The sequence below is a fragment of the Schistocerca piceifrons genome, chromosome 1, assembly GCF_021461385.2.
Source record: "Schistocerca piceifrons isolate TAMUIC-IGC-003096 chromosome 1, iqSchPice1.1, whole genome shotgun sequence".
In the NCBI taxonomy this organism is placed as follows: Eukaryota; Metazoa; Arthropoda; class Insecta; order Orthoptera; family Acrididae; genus Schistocerca; species Schistocerca piceifrons.
In genome coordinates, this window is record NC_060138.1 from 879,016,680 (window position 1) to 879,043,626 (window position 26,947).

A 26,947-nucleotide genomic window follows, 5' to 3' on the forward strand; every position below is an offset into this window, starting at 1 on the left:
CACGTCGTATCTGTACGGCAATGTTATTACTACAACCCTATCAAAAGTGTTCGACACTAAAGAATAAACAGGTGTCTCATCTAAAGAGGTGCTGCAGCAGATGCGAAAGCACAGCTGTAACTGATCATCAGCCAATTTTAAACAAATCGAAGAGTAAATAACCATAGATGCGTGTTATGAAGAACAAACCAAAGAACAGATATAGCAAGAGCTACTTCATATGTTTAGTCTTAAAAGTTACTAAAACATGTGTCCCAAAAATTGACTCTGAACATGGAAACATAAAAGTATTAGTCAGCTGTATAAATGTATGATGATAAAAGAGAAAACTATGGTAACATCTCAGAATTTATAGTGTAATAATGTACAAAGTATAATAATATACATTAGCATGCAGTAACTGTAGTAATTTATGTTATGACATGTAGTGTATAATCAGCGATAGTTAAAGGATAATATCACATAATGCGGTAGTAGAAAACAAACGCATATTTTAAAACGGATATGTCAATGATGATATAAAACGTAGGGTCATATACACGGTACTGAACACTTCAGTCAAGTATTTTAAGTATTTCTTGTTTATTAATTCTGCTTGTTTATTCAAAATTTTATTCTGGGTGTTTCTGCACACCAAAGAATACTGCTTATTCTTCAAGTAAATTTATGACTAATTCCTTATTACCTTTATGCAGTAGTTCCAGTTGCTCATGCATACAGTTAAGTGTCTGCTTGTGAAATTTTAATTGGGTACCTATAGGTAATGAGTTACTTTGGTAAGAGTGTTCCTTGATATGCTTCTTAGCTTTCTGCCTTTCTAACCAACATAGAAATGGTCACATTGTTGCCAGTAAAGCTTATAAATGTCCGACTGATCATATGTGGAGTACTTCTCAGTACTATGTTACAATTTAAAACTTAAATTATTTTCATTCTGGAAAGAGATAGTGACATTACTTTTTTTGAGTAAATGACTAGTTTTCTCTGAAATTCTTCTAAGATTCAAGAGAATTATATATTTAGTTTGTTTCTTTTATCAATATTCGTCAATTCTACTCAAGAAATTTACATTAAAGTCTCCCACTTCCTTTCAGTAAACGTCCTGTAATCAGTGTGCGAAATGACATTCAGTAACCCAATCTGAAGGCCAGCAAAGCTATCACGATCAAAAGCTGTATGCTATAAAATCAACGCTATGGTCACTGATACGTGCTAAATATAAACACGGAGAAACTAAACATTACTATATTCATATGGGAAGTCGATTCATGTAATCCATAAATAAAATCTATAATGAGGAAACAGTGTTCAATTAGAAAGTGACTGTGTATTCACTGACTCACAGTGACATCCCATTGCAGAATAGCTAGGGCCTTGCAACGCAGTCCTGACTCACTCCTAACCCTGTTAAATTGAGATCAGTTACACAAAATATACTGATAAAATACAGTGACTAGACATATGCAGAATTATCGCCAAGCCAGATACATTCAACAGAGCTACTGTGGATTTGTGACATGAATTCGTCTTTGCTACAGTGAAACATATCTCTTCGATTGAACAAGTGCTGATGTCTCTTAAGGTACGCATTTTTGAGTCAATTTTTGACTGGATTTTTTTTTGTCCATTCTTCCTCTTCCTCAAAATCGATACTCTGAAAGAGACGTGTTTCACTGTATCGAAGATGACAAGTGCTCTTAGCTCTTAAGACAGACCTTTTAGAACCGATTTTTAGTAGATATATTTTTTTTATTAGTTTGGAGTAAGGAACCTGTCCCCAAGTTTTTGAATGTATTTTTGAAACACCCTGCATAACCTGTCAACTAAAACTGGTTAGTTAAAATTCTGCAAAGATAACTTAATACATTATGGCACATCACCTCTAGACAGCTACATATCACATCTTTCATAACATATGTGACTACTCCCGAGCACCATCTTTGTCCATGAGTACTTCCCACCACTAATTGCACAAATACTACCCAGCATCATCCACGCGAGTACTCTCCACCACTAGCTACATAAGTACTGTATATCATCACCTACATGAGTACTCCCCACCACCATCTACGTGAGCACTTTCAGCCACCACCTACAAGAGTACTCCCCACCACCAAATATGTGAGCACTGAGAACCACCACCTACATGAGTATTCACAGTCACCTCCCGAGTGAGTTCTCTCTACTATACTTTGAACATTCTTTACACGGAAGTTGGACCACTATGCACTTGTTAATGACGAGAGCAGATATTTCAATAGAGCTTAGGTGTATCGCATATCGTAAGAAAATTGGTGAAGGTCTTGAGTGCAAAAAAAAAAAAAAAAATCGCTTTTCGAAACCATTTAATTGTCTCCCTTTGTAACGCATAATTTCGAAATTTTGCTTAAAGGTGCCTAAAACCTGCTCTCAGGCAATCCCACCTAAGCTTGCCTCACCTCAGATTCTAGAGCATGCAGCAGAGCACCAATCAGCTGAATGGGTGTCGAGGTCTGTGACAAGTGCATTTGTAACGTGCTCAACAAAAGTGCGTGGTTGGCAAGGCGGATGTCGCCAAACTGGGGCTCTTAGAGGGGCTCTTTGCCGTTTTATTCATGTATAGGTGAGTGGCGCACCCCTCCATGATCACGCCACAGGTGGGCGCGAAATAGGATGGCTGATGAAGCATATAACGCACTTTGTTGCTTCGGATCACATTTAGATTTCGTCGAACGCTTTTGAACGGTCGCTAGTGGTTCCATCCTACATACGAGAGCAACAATTGCGGTCGCACTATACTCCAAAAGAATCGGAGCACGTTCAATGGGGCTGCCGCCCCACGATGTCCTTAGAGTGGGGTTGAATCATCCGAGATGTCAGCAAGAAAGTGTTCCTGTTGCTCGTTGCACTGCAGACTGTTGTTTTCGACAGCGAAATGTGTGGGAATCAACGTTCCATCGGAGGCAGTAGTTTGATTGAAGCCCTTTAAGCCGCCTACGCAGGGCTTTTCGTGTCGACTGAGTGGCAGAGTGTCTTAAACGTTTTTCCTCTGCTACCCATAAGCAAACCAAGTGATTTCAATGCTGTGTGTCGCGGCTCTGACCTTCATCGCAGAGGCGTCAAAGAAATGGGGTGAAATGTGGGTAAGAGGAATTGTGACGACCTTTCCATCGTGGGACACTCCTGCGATAGCGCTGGGTAGAATTGTGATAAAATCTGGCGCCAATGTTACATCATTAACCCACCTTACAGCTCACTTCTCAGCAGTGGCTTTTTTTCGCATGTATCGAAATGTAAAACAGAAGTAATATCCGGCGTTATCCAAGGAAGTGTTATAGGCCCTATATTGTTCCTGATCTATTTTAACGACATAAGAGACAATCTGAGTAGCCGTCTTTGATTGTTTGCAGATGATGCTGTCATTTACCGGCTTGTAAAGTCATCAGATGGTCAAAACGACTTGCAAAATGATTTAGATAAGATATCTGTATGGTGCGAAAAGTGGAAATTGACCCTGAATAAGGAAAAGTGTGAAGTTATTCACATGAGTAGCAAAAGAAATCGGCTAAATTTCGATTACGTGATAAGTCACACAAATCTGAAGGCTGTAAATTCAACTAAATACTTAGGGATTACAATTACAAGTAATCTAAATTGAAACGATCACATAAATAATATTGTGGGTAGAGAAAACCAAAGCTTGCGATTCATTGACAGAACACTTAGAAGGTGCAACAGGTCAACTAAAGAGACTGCATACACCACCTTGTCGGCCCTATCTGGAGTATTGCTGTGCGATGTGGGATCCGCATCAGGTGGGACTGACGGATGACATCGAAAAAGTACAAAGAAGGGCAGCTCTTTTGTATTATAGCGAAATAGGGCAGACAGTGTCACACACATGATACGTGAATTGGAGTGGCAATCATTAAAACAAAGACATTTTTCGTTGCGACGGGATCTTCTCATGTAATTTCAATCACCAGTTTTCTCCTCCGAAAACATTCTGTTGGCACCCACCTACATAGAGAGAAATGATCATCACGATAAAATAAGAGCTGTCTGCGATGGCCGAGCGGTTCTAGGCGCTTCAGTGCGGAACCGCGTGACTGTTACTGTCGCAGGTTCGAATCCAGCCTCGGGCATGGATGTGTATGATGTCCTTAGGTTAGTTAGGTTTAAGTAGTTCTAAGTTCTAGGGGACTGATGACCTCAGATGTTAAGTCCCATAGTGCTCAGAGCCACTTGAACCACTTTTTGATAAAATAAGAGAAATCAGGGCTCGCACAGAAAAATTTAAGTACTCATTTTTCCCGTCTGCCGTTCGAGAGTGGAACTGTAGAGAGACAGCTTTAACGTGGTTCATTGAACCCTCTTTCTTTTGTCGATAGATTGTCTTCTTGTGTTACTCAAGATTTCCTCGCACTTATCTCTATTTTACATATATTTGCCTGTCCAACTTCCGCGGCTGTGCATCTTCATGACGTCAGTTACTCTTCAATTTAACTATTTACTGAGCCACTCACTAGTGCAGTATCTGCTGCCTCGCGAGTTTCAAACCTACATCATCTTTTCTCAATGCTGCATTATTTCACTGCTTTACACAGTGGTTCTCCTGGACTATTCTCCTAAGCTCAAGAGGAGATCGCGGAAAGTGCAGTAATCTGATTTCCCTAAAACTTCTCTGAGTGGAGGATGGGTCAAAATAAGCTGACAAGTGTCTCCGCTTATCCGTAGATAGTTGACCATTTCTGAGAAAACGGCGGTCAAAGTTTACGAGATAGTGCGTGTGCATTTTGAGTAGGAATTAGTTGGGCGGATACGATGGTGCAGTTGTTGTTGTTGTGGTCTTCAGTCCTGAGACTGGTTTGATGCAGCTCTCCATGCTACTCTACCATGTGAAAGCTCCTTCATCTCCCAGTACCTACTGCATCCTACATCCTTCTGAATCTGCTTAGTGTATTCATCTCTTGGTCTCCCTCTACGATTTTTACCCTCCACGCTGCACTCCAATGCTAAATTTGTGATCCCTTGATGCCTCAAAACATGTCCTACTAACCGGTCCCTTCTTCTCGTCAAGTTGTGCCACAAGCTCCTCTTCTCCCCAATTCTATTCAATACCTCCTCATTAGTTATGTGATCTACCCATCTAATCTTCAGCATTCTTCTGTAGCACCACATCTCGAAAGCTTCTATTCTCTTCCTGTCCAAACTAGTTATCGTCCATGTTTCACATCCATACATGGCTACACTCCATACAAATACTTTCAGAAACGACTTCCTGACACATAAATCTATACTCGATGTTAACAAATTTCTCTTCTTCAGAACCGATTTCCTTGCCATTGCCAGTCTACATTTTATATCTTCTCTACTTCGACCATCATCAGTTATTTTGCTCACCAAATAGGAAATCTCCTTTACTACTTTAAGTGTCTCATTTCCTAATCTAATTCCCTCAGCATCACACGACATAATTCGACTACATTCCATTATCCTCGTTTTGCTTTTGTTGATGTTCATCTTATATTCTCCTTTCAAGACACTGTCCATTCCGTTCAACTGCTCTTCCAAGTCCCTTGCTGTCTCTGACAGAATTACAATGTCATCGGCGAACTTCAAAGTTTTTATTTCTTCTCCATGGATTTTAATACCTGCTCCGAATTTTTCTTTTGTTTCCTTTACTGCATGCTCAATATACAGATTGAATAACATTGGGGAGAGGCTACAGCCCTGTCTCACTCCCTTCCCAACCACTGCCTCCCTTTCATGCCCCTCGACTCTTATAACTGCCATCTGGTTTCTGTACAAATTGTAAATAGCCTTTCACTCCCTGTATTTTACCCCTGCCACCTTCAGAATTTGAAAGAGAGTATTCCAGTCAACATTGTCAAAAGCTTTCTCTAAGTCTACAAATGATAGAAACGTAGGTTTGCCTTTTCTTAATCTTTCTTCTAAGATAAGTCGTAAGGTCAGTATTCCCTCACGTGTCCCAATATTTCTACGGAATCCAAACTGATCTTCCAGGAGGTCGGCTTCTACCAGTTTTTCCATTCGTCTGTAAAGAATTTGCGTTAGTATTTTGCAGCTGTGACTTATTAAACTGATAGTTCGGTAATTTTCACATCTGTCAACATCTGCTTTCTTTGGAATTGGAATTATTATATTCTTCTTGAAGTCTGTGGGTGTTTCGCCTGTCTCATACATCTAGCTCACCAGATGGTAGAGTTTTGTCAGGACTGGCTCTCCCAAGGACGTCAGTAGTTCTATTGGAATGTTGTCTACTCCCGTGGCCTTGCTTCGGCTCAGGTCTTTCAGTGCTCTGTCAAACTCTTCGAGCAGTATCGTATCTCCCATTTCATCTTCATCTACATTCTCTACCATTTCTATAATATTGTCCTCAAGTACATCGCCCTTGTATAGACCCTCTATATACGCCTTCCACCTTTCCCTTCTTTGGTTAGGACTGGGTTTCCATCTGAGCTCTTGATATTCACACAAGTGGTGCTCTTCTCTCCAAAGGTCCCTTTAATTTTCCTGTAGGCAGTATCTATCTTGCCCCTAGTGATCTGTACCTCTACATCCTTACATTTGTCCTCTAGCCATCCCTGCTTAGCCATTTTGCACTTCCTGTCGATCTCATTTTTGAGATGTTTGTATTCCTTTTTGCCTGTTTCATTTACTGCGTTTTTATGTTTCCTCCTTTCATCAATTAAATTCAATATTTCTTCTGTTACCCAAGGATTTCTACTAGCCCTCGTCTTTTTACCTACTTGATCCTCTCCTGCCTTCACTACTTCATCCCTCAGAGCTACCCATTCTTCATCTGCTGTACTTCTTTCCCCCACTGCTGTCAATTGTTCCCTTATGCTCTCCCTGAAACTCTGCACAACCTCTGGTTTAGTCAGTTTATCCAGGTCCCATCTCCTTAAATTCCCACCTTTTTCAAGTTTCTTCAATTTTAATCTGCAGTTCATAACCAATAGATTGTGGTCAGAGTCCACGTCTGCCTCTGGAAATGTCTTACAGTTTAAAACCTGGTTCCTAAATCTCTGTCGTACCATTATATAATCTATCTGATAGCTTTTAGTATATCCAGGATTCTTCCATGTATACAACCTTGTTTTATGATTCTTGAACCAAGTGTTAGCTATGATTAAGTTATGCTCTGTGCAAAATTCTAACAGACGGCTTCCTCTTTCATTTCTTACCCCCAATCCATATTCACCTACTATGTTTCCTTCTCGCCCTTCTTCCTACACCCGAATTACAGTCACCCATGACTATTAAATTTTCGTCTCCCTTCACTATCTGAATAATTTCTTTTATTTCGTCATAGAATATTACTAAAACCATGTTTTCCAGTGTATATTAGAATAACGTTGACCTTATTTGTCTAATAATAGTATGGTGAATGCATTCAAAAGGTAAAAAGACAATAAATGAATGGAAAATTATTTAAAATTGATTTTGGTGAAATTCATGTGATATATCTTGATTCATCATCAACTGCAAGCTCCAGTTTTCGGAGAAATGATCCATTACGTGTGGTTTGCCTCGAAACTATTGCCAACGTGTGAAACCTTCTACTGCGTTAATGACGTTTGTTTGCTGAGTGAGATTCATAGGAAGAAATGTCGCTGTGACAAACCTGCCTTCCTGCGCTGGTCGCATTGTTCGGAATTTCTCTGTTTCGAATGTTTCAGCGATCGATATCATCCAAGGGGATGCACCAAATCTTCCTGAAGAATAAAAATAAGAATAAGATGTATAAGAATGATTCATAAGGACATCAGAATTTAAAAAGAATGCAGTCCCTGAAAATACCATGAGACATATATTATATAATAAATGTGCGAAATTTGCAGTAAAACCCAGTGATAATTTTACAATTTCCCTTTTATTGATAAGAAGGATTTGTGTAGTAGTCTTCTACGGGCATGTAGATAAATGAAAACGAAATAAATAAAAACAGTAATCGGGTTTCGAACACGGGACGCGAATGTGAGATGCCGCAACGTTAGCCACTATGCCAGCAGTTGGACTAAGCTTACTGCTCGTTAAAAGCCAACTAAGATGTGTTGGAACCTTGACGGTCGATTTTTTCAGAAACGGTCGAGTACCTACGAATAAGTCGAGACACGTGTTCGCTTATTTTGGCCCCTCTTCCAATGAGCGAAGTTTCTGGCAAATCGGGTTATGACACTTGCCGTGTTATCCTCGTCAGTGTGTTCTTCATCATAACCAAATGGTGACTGCCTCTATATCTGCTCCTGATTACGCCTTACAATTCTGTATCTGATTTGGGAATTTCTGTCTTCCATGATGCAATCCACCTGGCATCTTTCCGCATCTCCAGGTCTTGCAGAGGCACACGTCCACCTCTTGTGATTTTTGAACAGTGTATTTCCTGTAAATAATCCTAGGAGTCATTATCTTCTTCCCTTCTCACTACCGAGTCCGTACTTGGCTCAAAATACGGCGATCCTCCCTTGTGGAGGTCAGCCGTGGTCAACCAGTGTGTGAGGTTCTGATGCAGTCTAACATCGGGCCACCTTTACATCCGAATGCCCCAAAAATCTGGATATAGCACACTCGACCTGCTGGCTAAATGTAGACCCACAGTGAAGTGCTTTCCAAATCCTGTCAGGCACTGTTAACTCTGTCTTACACAACTATACTGTACCCCGTGTGATTGACAGTGATCACTCAGAATTTGACGCTGTTTATGGCCTTTGTAACTTATACCCTAGCAGGCATGGTAACAGCGCTAAAAGCGAATGACACTAATGCACTTTCACAGTCACAGAGAAATGCAGCTTCAGCCATTTACATATCCCCCGGTGAAGTGTACGTGAACGAAGTTATTTCAAGTTTGTTTCTGGTAGAATCCGCAACCTCTAAATACTTTATGAAATATAACATGATCTTTAGTAGGGTGTAATATAAAATCGAACAGTTACCTAATTTCGACTATAACTCATTACTTTGATATCCGCCCACGTATTCGGGTGCCTCACTTTTTTTTGTCGTGCAGTACTGTGACAGGTAACTATCATACAAGTGTTATTTCTTTTTTTTTTTTCAACGTCCATTCAATGGTTGCGAAATTAAAACCGCAGTCAAAAACCGGTAAAGCTTTGTGTTACACATTGCATCTAGAATGCCTTTCCATCATTTTAAGTCGCACTTGTCAATTCTAAGCGCATAGTGACCACGAAAATATGCTTACAAAATAGTGTCTCCCGCCAATTGTGAAGTCGTACTGAGGGTTTCTGCCTGATTTCATGCGGCCCACATATAATAACTGTCAAGTGTTTCCTTCTTCATGAAAATTCTCGTAGGCACACTGCAAAGGCAACTAACACGCCTCTGGAGCACTTCCAAGGGACGTTTTTGATCTCCCACCATACAACCTGGACTTGAGTCCTTCTTCGTCCCAGTGAACCGCTGGCTATGAGGACAGCATTCTGGTACAGACAACGAACTGCAGACAAGCGTATGCTGTGGAAATCACAGGCGTCTGCCTTCTATTAAGAGCGTTTGAAAGCTGGTACCACGTTACGACAAATGTCTAAGTCGGAGCGGCGGTTATGAAGAGATGTAGCTGCAAGGTGTAGCCAAATGTATCAAATAAAACATTTTTTCTTTTCACTGTGGTTTCCATTTCGCGACCATTCGGATGTTGAAAAGAAGTAACACTTCCTTATAGTACACCCGAAGTTACGTTTACATTTGATAATGCCTTAAGCCATCGGCACACGGGACGAGCCAACTAACGTAGACATCCATGCGGACAGGCTATGCAGAGTCGTATGAGATAGCGCCACCGGCACACGGCACGGGCTGGTTGGCGTGATTTTACTCTCTCGGCGTTCTCCAGACAAACATGTGGTTCCTGAAGAAGGGCAGCAGCCTTTTCAGTAGTTGCAGGGGCAACAGTCTGGATGATTGACTGATCTGGCCTTGTAACATTAACCAAAACGTCCTTGCTGTGCTGGTACTGCGAACGGCTGAAAGCAAGGGGAAACTACAGCCGTAATTTTTCCCGAGGACATGCAGCTTGACATGCAGCTTTACTGTATGATTAAATGATGATGGCGTCCTCTTGGGTAAAATATTCCGGAGGTAAAATAGTCCCCCATTCGGATCTCCGGGCGGGGACGACTCAAGAGGACGTCGTTATCAGGAGAAAGAAAACTGGCGTTCTACGGATCGGAGCGTGGAATGTCAGATCCCTTAATCGGGCAGGTAGATTAGAAAATCTAAAAAGGGAAATGGATAGGTTAAAGTTAGATATAGTGGGAATTAGTGAAGTTCGGTGGCAGGAGGAACAAGATTTTTGGTCAGGTGATTACAGGGTTATAAATACAAAATCAAACAGGGGTAATGCAGGGGTATGTTTAATAATGAATAAAAAAATAGGAGTGCGGGTTAGCTTCTACAAACAGCATAGTGAACGCATTATTGTGGCCAAGATAGACACAAAGCCCATGCCTACTACAGTATTACAAGTTTATATGCCAACTAGCTCTGCAGATGATGAAGAAATTGATGAAATATATGACGAGATAAAAGAAATTATTCAGGTAGTGAAGGGAGACGAAAATTTAATAGTCATGGGTGACTGGAATTCGTCAGTAGGAAAAGGGAGAGAAGGAAACATAGTAGGTGAATATGGATTGGGGGGAAGAAATGAAAGAGAGAGCCGCCTTGTAGAATTTTGCACAGAGCATAACTTAATCATAGCTAACACTTGGTTCAAGAATCATAAAACAAGGTTGTACACCTGGAAGAATCCTGGAGATACTAAAAGGTATCAGATAGATTATATAATGGTACGACAGAGATTTAGGAACCAGGTTTTAAATTGTAAGACATTTCCAGGGGCAGATGTGGATTCTGACCACAATCTATTGGTTATGAACTGCAGATTGAAACTGAAGAAACTGCAAAAAGGTGAGAATTTAAGGAGATGGAACCTGGATAAACTGAAAGAACCAGAAGTTGTAGAGTGTTTCAGGGAGAGCATAAGGGAACAATTGACAGGAATGGGGGAAAGAAATACAGTAGAAGAAGAATGGGTAGATCTGAGGGATGAAGTAGTGAAGGCAGCAGACGATCAAGTAGGTAAAAAGACGAGGGCTAATAGAAATCCTTGGGTAACAGAAGAAATATTGAATTTAATTGATGAAAGGAGAAAATATAAAAAGGCAGTAAATGAAGCAGGCAAAAAGGAATACAAACATCTCAAAACTGAGGTCGACAGGAAGTGCAAAATGGCTAAGCAGGGATGGCTAGAGGACAAATGTAAGGATGTAGAGGCCTGTCTCACTAGGGGTAAGATAGATACTGCCTACAGGAAAATTAAAGAGACGTTTGGAGAGAAGAGAACGACTTGTATGAATATCAAGAGCTCAGATGGCAACCCTGTTCTAAGCAAAGAAGGGAAGGCAGAAAGGTGGAAGGAGTATATAGACGATTTATACAAGGGCGATGTACTTGAGGACAATATTATGGAAATGGAAAAGGATGTAGATGAAGACGAAATGGGAGATACGATACTGCGTGAAGAGTTTGACAGAGCACTGAAAGACCTGAGTCGAAACAAGGCCCCGGGAGTAGACAACATTCCATTAGAACTACTGATGGCCTTGGGAGAGCCAGTCATGACAAAACTCTACCATCTGGTGTGCAAGATGTATGAGACAGGCGAAATACCCTCAGACTTCAAGAAGAATATAATAATTCCAATCCCAAAGAAAGCAGTTGTTGACAGATGTGAAAATTACCGAACTATCAGTTTAATAAGTCACAGTTGCAAAATACTAACACGAATTCTTTACAGACGAATGGAAAAACTGGTAGAAGCGGACCTCGGGGAAGATCAGTTTGGATTCCGTAGAAATGTTGGAACACGTGAGGCAATACTAACCTTACGACTTATCTTAGAAGAAAGATTAAGAAAAGGCAAACCTACGTTTCTAGCATTTGTAGACTTAGAGAAAGCTTTTGACAATGTTAACTGGAATACTCTCTTTCAAATTCTGAAGGTGGCAGGGGTAAAATACAGGGAGCGGAAGGCTATTTACAATTTGTGCAGAAACCAGATGGGAGTTATAAGAGTCGAGGGGCATGAAAGGGAAGCAGTGGTTGGGAAAGGAGTGAGACAGGGTTGTAGCCTCTCCCCGATGTTATTCAATCTGTATATTGAGCATGCAGTAAAGGAAACAAAAGAAAAATTCGGAGTAGGTATTAAAATTCATGGAGAACTGATAAAAACTTTGAGGTTCGCCGATGATATTGTAATTCTATCAGAGACAGCGAAGGACTTGGAAGAGCAGTTGAACGGAATGGACAGTGTCTTGAAAGGAGGATATAAGATGAACATCAACAAAAGCAAAACGAGGATAATGGAATGTATTCAAATTAAATCTGGTGATGCTGAGGGAATTAGATTAGGAAATGAGACACTTAAAGTAGTAAAGGAGATTTCCTATTTGGTGAGCAAAATAACTGATAATGGTCGAAGTAGAGAGGATATAAAATGTAGACTGGCAATGGCAAGGAAATCGTTTTTGAAGAAGAGAAATTTGTTAACATCGAGTATAGATTTAAGTGTCAGGAAGTCGTTTCTGAAAGTATTTGTATGGAGTGTAGCCATGTAAGGAAGTGAAACATGGACGATAACTAGTTTGGACAAGAAGAGAATAGAAGCTTTCGTAATGTGGTGCTACAGAAGAATGCTGAAGATAAGGTGGGTAGATCACGTAACTAATGAGGAGGTACTGAATAGGATTGGGGAGAAGAGAAGTTTGTGGCACAACTTGACTAGAAGAAGGGATCGGTTGGTAGGACATGTTTTGAGGCATCAAGGGATCACAAATTTAGCATTGGAGGGCAGCGTGGAGGGAGAAAATCGTAGAGGGAGACCAAGAGATGAATACACTAAGCAGAATCAGAAGGATGTAGGATGCAGTAGGTACTGGGAGATGAAGAAGCTTGCATATGATAGAGTAGCATGGAGAGCTGCATCAAACCAGTCTCAGGACTGAAGGCCACAACAACAACAACAGGCGTTCTCCAGCGGCAGCTGAGACTTTATTTGGCTCATAAATCATAGCGTTAGTCCAAGAAAATGGTCGCACGTAGCTCTGTTTCCGTCTTGACCATATGCTAGACATGTTATTCTGTCTGAGGCACACACAAATAAAAACTTCAGTATCCGTGAAAGTGTAATAAGACAAAAATGAAAGATACATGTTCACTCAGCAAGGACATCAGCTTATAAAGTTTCACCAAATCGAACAAACTTACTCCCGACAGTGTATGTATACAGGGTGTTACAAAAAGGTCCGGCAAACTTTCAGGAAACATTCCTCACACACAAATAAAGAAAAGATGTTATGTGGACATGTGTCCGGAAACGCTTAATTTCCATGTTAGAGTTCATTTTAGTTTCGTCAGTATGTACTGTACTTCCTCGATTCACCGCCAGTTGGCCCAATTGAAGGAAGTTAATGTTGAATCCGCACGCAATTGTGCAATCACGTCATCAACACAGATTTTCTGTGAACGTTTGGGCAGGCATTTTTGGTGATGTCTTGATTGGGTCCCATGTTCTTCCACCTACGCTCAATGGAGGACGTTATCATGATTTCATACGGGATACTCTACCTGTGCTGCTAGAACATGTGCCTTTACAAGTACGACACAACATGTGGTTTATGCACGATGGAGCTCCAGCACATTTCAGTCGAAGCGTTCGTACGCTTTTCAACAACAGATTCGGTGACCGATGGGTTGGTAGAGGCGGACCAATTCCATGGCCTCCACGCTCTCTTGACCTCAACCCTCTTGACTTTCATTTATGGGGGCATTTGAAAGCTCTTGTCTACGCAACACCGGTACCAAATGTAGACACTCTTCGTGCTCGTATTGTGGACGGCTGTGATACAGTACGCCATTCTCCAGGGCTGCATCAGCGCATCAGGGATTCCATGCTACGGAGGGTGGATGCATGTATCCTCGCTAACGGAGGACATTTTGAACATTTCGTGTAGCAAAGTGTTTGAAGTCACGCTGGTACGTTCTGTTGCTGTGTTTCCATTCCATGATTAATGTGATTTGAAGAGAAGTAATAAAATGAGCTCTAACATGGAAAGTAAGCGTTTCCGGACACACGTCCACATAACATATTTTCTTTCTTTGTGTGTGAGGAATATTTCCTGAAAGTTTGGCTGTACCTTTTTGTAACACCCTGTATAACATCAGGTATTACAGAAATTAATTTTATTAATTTCATGAGAAACTCCCACAACCTTTTAGAAAACGTGAAGGTGAAAAGAAACTGTTTACAGCAGGACACAAACCCTCTACCGATCTACCTCCACTCCTGTAACGTGGCACCTCAACCAATTACGCTGTGTTAAAAACTCTGCTATTCATCACCTCGTATTTTATGTTACGGACTTCTATAGGCCTTAATCACCGAAATGTTATTATCTCACATTTAGTTATAGGAAGTACTGACAAGAACGACGCGTTTTCATGGATATTCAACGGATCGTTGCCTTAAAACGGCTTATTGTCATAATACAAAAGTTATAACATGAAAGTAGCTAAACACGAACGTTCTTTAACCACGAATAAGACGTTCCCCGTCGTTTTATTGCAACAAATCGTACCAATAACGATTCGCTCCGGAGACGTTCAATGTCCTGGTGGCTATAAACAGCATATATTCACGCGGTGCAGCGTATAACACTTAATATGGGCTTCTACTGAACACGACAGGTAGAGTCTTACCTTTTGCTTGTGACGTAGTGAGCGTTCTTACCTCCTATTGATTCTACTTTGCTTACTTTATGTTTCATGTGATGAAATGGGTCTCAAAGTGAAACAGGAGGAAGCGAAGTCAAAAAACTTGTAGACTCCCACGTCAACGATAGCTAATTCGTCCGGTGTGGCGACGGCTTTGTATGACACTGCTCCGTTCCGTTTCCTGAAGGTCTCTCGGCGGCTTGAGAACCTCGTGGGTTGTTCATCAAGCACCCAGAGGGCGCTCAAAGCACGTGGCAGTCCGGGACAGCGCGACGTCGCGCCGGGCATAGGACACCAGTGGCCGGCAACAGCTCTGGGCCCACCTGCTGTCATCAGGCGAGTGGGCCCGGCCGTAACTCAGCGCGGACGCTGACAAACGCCCTATGTTAAGGCGGCGGCCACTAAGTCTGATGGAATAATTCGGGCGCGCTCGCGGCTTGTCCCTCGCGCCTTTATCGCCACGCGCTGCTCTCCGCCGGCGCGACATGAATCTTCCATGAGAAGGGCGCCGGCGGCCGCCTCGTCCTCCTTGAAAGGATTCCAATGTTATTCCGAGATCAATCCAAGTCAATTCGATTCAACTGCGGCCAATCAATTTGGCCGGACAGCCTTTAGCTCTCCCGCTTCTGTTTGGTTAATTCTGTTTGCGGCCCTCGAGGTGAGATAATGGCCGACCGTAGCAGGTGGTTGCTGCAGCCCCTTAGCACCCCCACCACCACCGGCACACACCCTATTCCGTGCTGCGCAGGTAGCTTCCCCGCGATCTGTCATCTCGCAAGGGGAGGCGAAGACGTTCGAAGCATGGATGTACTTCAAACTTTGTACACTATTGGTAGTCCATTAGGAGAACATAATTTGCAAGTAGTAAGGCGTACTACCTAGGCAATTTCGAGAAATGCGCAAGAAAAGTTTTACCCGTCGAATACGTACCAATGTATTGCGGCATTAACCACGAGATTACAACGGTAAGGTGGTTAATTTTCAAACTCCGTAATCGCTAAGTCTCTGGATCGAGCCGAGCTCATTCTTTTAAATGTATATTTTTTCAACGCTGGTCATATTATTTCATATATATGACATTTGAAAGGTAATATAATGGGCCAAAACACGTATTTCCATTAACTTTTATTTAATTTTCAATAGTATTATGCTGTTCATTAATTTTAATTATAACAATACGTTTTAAATTTATAGTTATCGGTAAGTAAACGACCAAACTTACATAAAGTTTTTCTGAAAATGTATGCCTGTCGTGATCTGCTAAATCTGTTGTACCTGCAATCAGTTAAGGTACTCGGAACTGCTTTGTACCTGGACGCTTCGACCAGCAGATACAAGTTTCAAGTACCAGGGACAGACTTGGAAAGCCCCGGTCAAATCTCGATAATAATTCTGTTCAGTAATACAATGAGTTAAAATATACCAGAATATAAGGGTAATGTGCAAACAATCGTAGCATGTACTTTAGAGATAAATATAGTGCGTTCGATTTTTTTTTAAATCAAATTTACACTTATACTGCAAAAATGGAGATGTCTCCTGATACTTCGACTACTATGGATGATGAATGTCGTGGTGATTCAGTGCATAATGCAGTTGCAAAACGTCTGTTAAGGCATGCGTTGGTGTACTGTGATAGTCTTCTTCAAGAAGCGGACTTCATTCATAAATCGAGACTGGCAACCGTTTTCAAAAAAACTTCATGCGTTTTATCGTTTTCTAATCGATAGTTACAAATATAATAACTTCAATAGATAAACAGCCAAATAACATTGCAAAGTCAATAAATGTTCATGCAAGTACACCTGTTTTATCATTACATTATCTTTCACATGTCATCTATACGAAATAATATGACCGGTGTTAAAGAGTATATATACAAAAATTTAAAAAAAATGAGAGACTCGATCCAGCGAGCTTGCGATTACAATGCTTAAAACCTACCCTCTTCGACGCCGCCATCTCCTGCTTAGAACCGCAACGTACTGGTACAGATTAACCGCCTAAAACTTCTCTTGCGATTTTCTCGAATTAGTCTGAGTAGTACACCTTACTACTTGCACACATTATGTTGTCCTAATAGACTTCCACAGGTGTACAAAGTTCGAAGTAAATCCGTGATCCGAACGCCATGCCCTCCCCTTCTCAGAAATTGGCCCCCCGGACTAACTTTCGGCGTTACAAGCCTGTAGGTAAGTAGCTCAGCGATTTGAATGAAATGGTAATTTCAATATTTAAATATGCACATACAGGATGCGCACTAACAGTAGATGTGAAGTTTGCTGTGTTTTGAAATTTTCTTGCGTCATAAGTTACCAAATGAAAGTTTCAATTCGCACTTATAGCTACAGCATCCTCCATGCTTTTCAACTAACTATATTGTAGAAATTTTCTACATTTGCACTCACTGACACAGCGTATTCTGCGACTCCTTATCTGATAACATATTTATACCAGTGCTGTTGCTGGCTCCAAGGAGTGTCTCCTGATGCACTACAACTAAAAATACCTGCACCTCCTTTTTGCCTCTGTTTTGCGCAATGGTTCGACACTAAGATAACCTCCAAAAGCGAATCATTAGCCTACGGTAACACTGGCGTATCGCCACCAGACTTTGTATTTTCTATCATTGAACGCGAGCAATGCTGGAATTGAAGCTACAGCAATAGGTCATTATGAAACGAATTCATTTGATTCAGTTACACTAGGTATAGATATTCGATCTATTAGTGACATATGAAAAGAGATTGTACATCTATACCCAGTGCAGCTAACGTCAAATGAATTCGCAATATTTGAATAAGTTTCTTAATATTTAATACAGCTGTGGATCGTTAGCAATGTCTGTTCCTCCAAACATGCAAAATAAAATAAATAATAGATCAATTGCTTTCGTATAATGGGTAGTTTGTTATACCGACCCAAGTGGTCGACTAACAGTGCCGGCTAGTCATCCAAATAAGATAATTTGTCTGACATCTATGATTATACGCCTAGGAAGTACCACTGCACTAGAAGCAGGCCTGCATAAAGGCCATCAACAGTTAACGCAACTTTTCTGAGCTGCTTCTCACCGGCCACATACCTTCCTCATGTGTGCCACTGAAACGTGTCTGCTTCCTAGCTCGGTGTGTCACATAGTGAACAAGTATTCGGTGGTATAAACGCTCCTTCACTTTGGAACAACGCAAAGGTGTAACCAATGACTATCTCAGTTATCTGGTGCTCATTTAAATTTCGAAAAATTGTGAATTCTATTTCGCACGGAAGTTTGTATGCATTCAACGTTCGAGCGCCAAGCAAGGCTGACTCCCCTTAAGTTCCGTTAGTAATCCACCTTCGTCATTTAGCATTGCGGAGTTTTTCTCTTGTCATGCAATAAATGATGACGAATAATAGTTAAACTCAAAACCGTGAACATACCAATTTTCATACCGATTTCCTCAGTGACCACGTGTTGCCCTTTCTTCTGTATCTTCTGATGGATATGCTGTGGACATTCCTGCCTTCGTAGATGGCAACAGCTGTGTTCACAGGCTTCCACTCATAGATTTCCGGTTTAACGGGCACCCTACCGTCCCTCGACTGGCCCACAAAATCACTAGAGCTTAACCGTTTTGTGCCCAAACTATATTTAATATTTGGATAAGACATTATCAAAGCACCTAAAAACAGAATAGTGCGTTTTTTTAGTGTGGTGTGTGTGTGTGTGTGTGTGTGTGTGTGTGTGTGTGATCTTTCCAGAAATAATGTGCATGCCGAGGTTTTAAATCCCCTTGCACAGAGCGTTCATTCTGCATTTGTACCCTGAAAATTACAAGGTGTGGAACTGTAGAAGTATGGATGGGTGTCGAAGACGTCACTTGGCTTCATTCCTGTAAGTTATGTACTCCCGAATAAAATCAGGTTTCACAGTAAGTACACTGCACAGAGAACGCAGACAGTTGTATACTAATAACATTCAGTTTAGCCGGCCGGGGTGGCCGAGCGGTTCTAGGCGCTACAGTGCTCTACATTTTTTGATGAAAAATGTATGTCATCCGTCTAAGGCTGCTGATAACGTCATCATCATCTTCAGCTAAATAACGACTTACATGGGAATACAGATACTTTGGTGTCAAATAACATAAAATCCATCTTAAATTAGCTATTCTTCTAACTGACTAACACCGTCTCGTGTAGAGGCACTCTACATACTGGCGACTGGAAGCTAATTTCAGACCTGACAGGAATTGCTGCCTTTTGTAAATGCAGTTCCATTTCAACCAGTCATGCAATGTTTAGAGGCAGGTGTATGTAGAGTTCCTCCACACGAGAAGCTGGAACTCGATTACAGCTGGATGGCTTTTGTGTTACTTGACGACATAGTATTAACATTGTCATGAACACTATTGTAAAAAACTTCAAGATATCTGAAGACAGAAGCCCGTAGTAAATAAAGAATTATTTAAGAATAGCTGTCATCGGTTAAAATACGACGCTTTTCAACTACTTACGGGCTGTGGGGCACCAACTGCACACGAGATATATTATTATTGACACATCAACTAAATTTAGTTATTCCGCCACAACAACCTAACAGACTCGCCTTAAAAACGTATTTACAAATGGAAATTCTACTGCCGACGTCCAGTAATCTGTTATCAGCTAACCACACTAAGAACCAGTAACCAATCAGTAATATAGCAGCTCCCCCCACAACGACTCTGCCTACAGTTTTGCTCCGACACCGAAAGCATCTACCCAGAAAGTGAGACACGACAAGTAAAGTTTCACTTTATACCTTGCAAGGTAGTCCAGCTGCATCGACGTCGCTCCCACAGCAATTTTCTCACTGGCTGGATTGAATCCCACAACTACTTCTTCCGAGCTATGTTCCAAATTCTTGCGTTATTTTTAGTTCTGATCAGCGATCTTTGCTTTATCATTAATCGTAAACCCTCGCCATCACCATCTCAACGACTCACCAGAGCCGCTTTAGACAGATGGTAGAGGTCCTTCTTTTCCCTGAGATTAAAAGTTTTCCCACACAAGAACTGTGAGCTTCTTCAGTCCCTGTCGGCGCATGTTCCCCTCGCCTCTGCTTTCATCCCATTTCAGATTTTCCGCCTGCTTTCGAAGACTCTACGCTGATCAAACAATACCACCACGCTACTTTCTATATTCGTTGGGACACTCCTGGTTTCCTTGCTCTTCGTTACTCTGAGTCGTTGGGTCTGCGTTTCCTGATTCATGAAATACAGGGGTCCATTGCGTATACGGTTCCTCTGGTGAGATATTACAAAAAGTGGTTCAGATGGCTCTAAGCACTAAGGGACTTGACGTCTGAGGTCATCAGTCCCCTAGTCTTAGAACTACATTACTGGCCATTAAAACTGCTACACCAAGAAGAAATGCAGATGATATACGGGTAATCATTGGACAAATATATTATACTACAACTGACATGTGATTACATTTTCACGCAACTTGGGTGCATAGATCCTGAGAAATCAGTATCCAGAACAACCACCTGTGGCCGTAATAACGGCCTTGATACGCCTGGGCATTGAGTCAAACAGAGCTTGGATGGCGTGTACAGGTACAGCTGCCCATGCAGCTTCAACACGATACCACAGTTCATCAAGAGTAGTGACTGGCGTATTGTGACGAGCCAGTTGCTCGGCCACCATTGACCAGACGTTTTCAGTTGGTGAGAGATCTGAAGAATGTGCTCGCCAGGGCAGCAGTCGAACATTTTCTGTATCCAGAAAGGCCCGTACAGGACCTGCAACATGTGGTCGTGCATTATCCTGCTGAAATGTAGGGTTTCGCAGGGATAGAATGAAGGGTAGAGCCACGGGTCGTAACACATCTGAAATGTAACGTCCACTGTTCAAAGTGCCGTCAATGCGAACAAGAGGTGACCGAGACGTGTAACCTATAGCATTCCATACTATCACGCCGGGTCATACTCCAGTATGGCGATGACGAATACGCGCTTCCAATGTGCGTTCACCGTGATGTCGCCAAACATGGATGCGACCATCATGATGCTGTAAACACAACATGGATTCATCAGAGAAAATGACGTTTTGCCATTCGTGCACTCAGGTTCGTCGTTTACACCATCGCAGGCGCTCCTGTTTGTGATGCAGCGTCAAGAGTAACCGCAGCCATGGTCTCCGAGCTGATAGTCCATGCTGCAGCAAACGTCGTCGAACTGTTCGCGCAGATGGTTGTTGTCCTGTAAACGTCCCCATCTGTTGACTCAGGGATCGAGACGTGGCTGCACGATCCGTTACAGCCATGTGGATAAGATGCCTGTCATCTCGACTGCTAGTGATACGAGGCCGTTGGGATCCAGCACGGCGTTCCGTATTACCCTCCTGAAACCACCGATTCCATATTTTGCTAACAGTCATTGGATCTCGACCAACGCGAGCAGCTATGTCACGATACGATAAACCGCAATCGCCAATCATTTCCATATCACAGCATCTTCCCGTCGGTTAAATTTCGCGTCTGTAGCACGTCATCTTCGTGGTGTAGCAAATTTAATGGCCAGTAGTGTAAGTAGTGTGACCATCTTGAACAGCACGTTGGCTTCACACAACGCGCGACGATTTCACCCGACGGACAGTTCGTAGCAAATGCTCTTCCTCCGCTTGACACTGTAGAAGATTTGGGATTTAAATCAGTGTTTTGTGTTGCTATACGCTGGGGTGTACAGCGAAGTCCACATTCTGATTTATCCCAAAGAGGATATGATAATTAAATCAAGACTTTAAGTGGTCGATAGACGTTGATATACATCAACGGGGCCGTTGAAAATGTGTGCCCCGACGGGGACTCGAACCCGGGATTTCCTGCTTACATGGCAGACGCTCTATCGATCTGAGCCACCGAGGACACAGAGGATAGAGCGACTGCAGGGACTTATCCTTTGCACGCTCCCCTGATATCCACATTCCCAACTTAATGTCCATACGCTACATTTATAGTGCCCCTGTCCATTACACTCATTGCTCGTGGCAGACAATCTTACCGAGTCCCGTAATAGTTCGGGCAATGCGAGTGCATCCGCACAGAAGAAGAAGGTCAGTGGCCGGTTAGCCTTAACTATATGAAGACGGCATCTGTACGAAAGAAAAGATAACATCTTCATACAGTTAAGACTAACCGGCAGTGGCGTTGCTCTTTGCATCACCTCAGTTGTCGCTAGGACTGAATACAGAAAGGTATACCGATACCTGGTGATGACATTAGATAAAGTGAACTTTTTATTTGCTGAAATATTTTTGACTATGCGCAAACACTTTGACAGAGGCGTGAGTAAAGAAAAATGTAACTAAGATTAATTTGAGAATAATATCGATGTATCGGCATAGAAATTGTATAATAATAAAGAAACTCTTTGTTCTGAGTAATTAAAATGAAAAGATTTTATTTTTTAATCATTGCACAAGGACTAAGAGTTCACTATCAGGTTTTTCTTGTTCTGGAATGAACGCAACTGTCGGCCGTCGAAACATTGTAAGTCTGCAACAATTTAATAAATGTTAAAGTATATTATACAAAGAGTTATTATCGTTTCATTTAAGTAGACAGTCGTTCCCCATGCAGGAAATAGTAGCTTTTATAATTTTCAGTGACAGCAATAGCGCAGTAAGATCGCGCCAATAAAAGTAGTTGTTGGCCGCCATTACCGACCGTAACATTTCTTTAAATATTTTCACAGCTTCTCTCAGGCGTAAATAATTTGTTTTTGACCTGCCTTTTATGAATATATTAGTAACTTTAATGAATTTGTAGCATTCATCGTAGTTTGTGGACTATCAGTTCAGTGATACAAATAGGATGCTTCACTGCGATCGATTACGATTTCAAAGACAGTATTTTTGAGATAAGAAATAGCAAATAATTTACGTTTCCTTACGAAGAGACAGCAATATATCGCCACGCGACACCTACGAATATTAATATTGTCCCATGTTTAAGTTTATCAAGGTTACTCTCAGATGCTTAGCTTTTCGACAGATGATGTAAACGTTTTACCTGTAACATTTTAAGGCGCCTCTCGCCATGCAAGTGTAACAAGGCTGTGCGCCGTTATTTAAAAGAAAAATTATTTTAGTTAAAGAACCAGAGCAGATTTCAGTGTATTGTCCCCCGCTGTTTCTGTAATATGTGTTTCACTACAGTTTTTTCCAGTACAATTTTCCTGCCTTTAAGATAGATGCCACAAAACCTAATACAGTGCAGCCACCAGTACAAAAGTGTGTCGTATGAGTAGCAGCTAAACAGTTGTACTCTGTTCTTGTTAACCCCCTACGCACAGTCACTGTGCTAACTCGACTGTTGGTCGCACTTCGGAACTCACGAATGATAGCTCCCGCTAACTTCATGCATTTTTTTACAGCTACCTTCCACAATACTGGATGGTGCGTATCTGTCAGCTCATGAAATCTGCCTGGACTTCCTGCAGCTGTAGTTGTTCCTTCGCGCCGGCCGGTGTGGCCGAGCGGTTCTAGGCGCTACAGTCTGGAACCGCGCAACCGTTACGGTCACAGGTTCGAATCCTACTTCGGGCATGGATGTGTGTTATGTCCTTAGGTTAGTTACGTTTAAGTAGTTCTAAGTCTAGGGGACTGATGACCTCAGATGTTAAGTCCCATAGTGCTCAGAGTCATTTGAACCATTTGTTCCTTCGCATTTCCACTTCAGAGTCATACCACCAACAGGTGACTCACGCAGTTTTAGAAACGTTGAAATGTTCGTGACGTTGCCAGTCAGGTGTCAGCCAAGGACTAGTCATATTCGAAATCATTGAATGTTCCTCACTGACCAGTTCTGCTGTAACTGCTACACTACTGAGAACACAGTACTCCCTACCTGTTTATACTGGCGGGTCCACATCTTTTTACATCTAGTGGTCAGTTCCACATTACGTAGGCACGTACAGATACTTCCGATCAGGTGGTGTATAACCAGCTGCACACAGTCTAAATGGCAGTTCGAGTTAAGTGGTTTGGCAGCTGAGTAGTGTTTACTGAGTGCATTAGTGTTGTTCTTCAGTACTTGCTAACCGTTGCAGCAGAAAGTGGCTATACTAAGTTCGAGACAACGACACTTTAAGTAAAGTGATACACGACGTCGATAGTGTCACGAGATGAAATTAAAAATTGACTGTCTAGATTAATAACTGACGAGAAGCGACTAGAAGTGTGACAAAAGTCACTGTCGTTACTACACGATCTATAACATCTGAGAAATATATCTTCATGTAAATCAAAACAAAAAAATATGTCCCACAAAGCTGCTACGTTTCGCTGTTTATGTCACTTTATTAGTCGACTATAAAATACCAGAACCCAGGTAGATAGAGAAAGTTATGTTGAAGAAAGAAACAAAGCCAAACAAATAATTGCAACATCGAAGAAGAAATCGTGGGAAGACTTTGGAAACAGGTTGGAGACTATGGGTCAAGCTGCTGGAAAACCATTCTGGAGTGTAATTAGCAGTCTTCGAAAGGGAGGTAAGAAGGAAATGACAAGTATTTTGGACAGGTCAGGAAAACTGCTGGTGAATCCGGTGGATGCCTTGGGCAGATGAAGGGAATATTTTGAAGAGTTGCTCAATGTAGGTGAAAATGCGATCAGTAATGTTTCAGATTTCGAGGTAGAATAGGATAGGAATGATGATGGAAATAGGATCACTTTTGAGGAAGTGGAAAAAATGGTCAATAGATTGCAGTGCAATAAAGCGGCTGGGGTGGATGAAATTAAGTCGGAACTCATCAAATACAGTGGAATGTCAGGTCTTAAATGGCTACACAGGATAATTGAAATGGCCTGGGAGTCGGGACAGGTTCCATCAGACTGGACAAAAGCAGTAATCACACCAATCTTTAAACATGGAAACAGAAAAGATTGTAACAACTACAGAGGTATCTCTTTAATCAGCGTTGTGGGTAAAATCTTCGCAGGTATTGTTGAAAGGAAAGTGCGAGTATTAGTTGAGGACCAATTGGATGAAAATCAATGTGGGTTTAGGCCTCTTAGAGGTTGTCAGGACCAGATCTTTAGCTTACGGCAAATAATGGAGAAGTGTTATGAGTGGAACAGGGAATTGTATCTATGCTTTATAGATATAGAAAAGGCTTATGACCGGGTTCCTAGGAGGAAGTTATTGTCTGTTCTACAAGATTATGGAATAGGAGGCAAACTTTTGCAAGCAATTAAAGGTCTTTACATGGATAGTCAGGCAGCAGTTAGAGTTGACGGTAAATTGAGTTCATGGTTCAGAGTAGTTTCAGGGGTAAGACAAGGCTGCAACCTGTCTCCACTGTTGTTCATATTATTTATGGATCATATGTTGAAAACAATAGACTGGCTGGGTGAGATTAAGGTATGTGAACACAAAATAAGCAGTCTTGCATATGCGGATGACTTAGTTGTGATGAAAGTTTGCAAAGTAATATTTCAGAGCTAGATCAGAAATGTAAGGACTATAGGATGCATATTCTCACAGGATGGCAACATAGTGAAAGAACTGGAAGCGAGGTGTAGCAAAGCTAATGCAGTGAGCGCTCAGCTACGATCTACTCTCTTCTGCACGAAGGTTCAAATGGCTCTGAGCACTATGGGACTCAACTGCTGAGGTCATTAGTCCCCTAGAACTTAGAACTAGTTAAACCTAACTAACCTAAGGACATCACAAACATCCATACCCGAGGCTGGATTCGAACCTGCGATCGTAGCGGTCTTGCGGTTCCAGACTGCAGCGCCTTTAACCGCACGGCCACTTCGGCCGGCTCTGCACGAAGGAAGTCAGTACCAAGACTAAGTTATCTGTGCACCGTTCAATCTTTCGACCAACTTTGTTGTATGGGAGCGAAAGCTGGGTGGATTCAGGTTACCTTATCAACAAGGTTGGGGTTACGGATATGAAAGTAGCTAGGATGATTGCAGGTACTAGTAGATGGGAACAATGGCAGGAGGGTGTCCACAATGAGGAAATCAAAGAAAAACTGGGAATGAACTCCATAGATGTAGCAGTCAGGGAGAACAGGCTTAGATGGTGGGGTCATGTTACACGCATGAGAGAAGCAAGGTTACCCAAGAGACTCATGGATTCAGCAGTAGAGGGTAGGAGGAGTCGGGGCAGACCGAGGAGAAGGTACCTGGATTCGGTTAAGAATGATTTTGAAGTAATAGGTTTAACATCAGAAGAGGCACCAATGTTAGCACTGAATAGGGGATCATGGAGGAACTGTATAAGGGGGGCTATGCTCCAGACTGAACGCTGAAAGGCATAATCAGTCTAAAATGATGATGATGATGATGATGATGATGATGACTATAAAATAAACGGAAAGCCTGTCCACCAACCTGACAATGAAAAATTTATTATGGAGTCGTTATGATACTGCTTACTGCTTACTGTCTTACGAAAATAATGATGAGTTCATTTTCCTAGTTCAGTCTCAGTTTTTTTTTTTCATTATTTACATTTCATCTTGCATTCATAACCTTGCCCTCAAGTAGTAATGTGTTATACTTTTCTACCAAATACCGGTGTTCAACATACGTATATAATACTGCTGAATGAAATAATTAGTTAGCGGAATAAAAAAGAAATTATTCTACAGCAAATTTACTTCCCCATTCCTGTTTTGTGCTACATCTGTAATGCCCTCGTCGTTGATGGGGCATTAAATCCTAATCTTCATTTTAAGAGAAACCATTTTGCTACTGTTGTCAGCTGACCATGTTGTACACTCAGATTTAAGACATCTTGGTAACTGACTGACCTACGGCTTCCTCCCTTCCAAGTCCGAAATAGTCATATTTTTCTCTATAATTTTACAAATCAATAAAGGCTGTTACTGTGCTGTAAAATGCAATGAACTCTATAATTTAATGCAGAACTAGTAGAAAATATTTGCTGTATTCGGGTATGCTACTTACTGACTGAATTAAAGACAAACTAGTTTTGTTTTGTTCCCATGGAATGAGACACTAATTATGCAAATGAACTCAGAGTGAGCGAGTAGGAATTACAGTGCAGCGCGGCAGTCGCAATGAATCAGAGAACGCGGGGAGCATGTGCGAGCAGCTGGATCTGCAACGGTCCGCTGTACAGTGCGTGTTCTGCGTTGCTC

At 41.7% G+C, this 26,947-nt stretch overlaps 1 protein-coding gene across 1 annotated transcript in view; it reads left to right on the top strand.

Moving 5' to 3' along the window:
* Positions 1 to 26,947, top strand: part of LOC124776180 (sodium-dependent serotonin transporter) — a 470,801-nt gene that overhangs the window by 364,298 nt on the left and 79,556 nt on the right. The gene's annotated exons all lie outside the window — the stretch shown is intronic.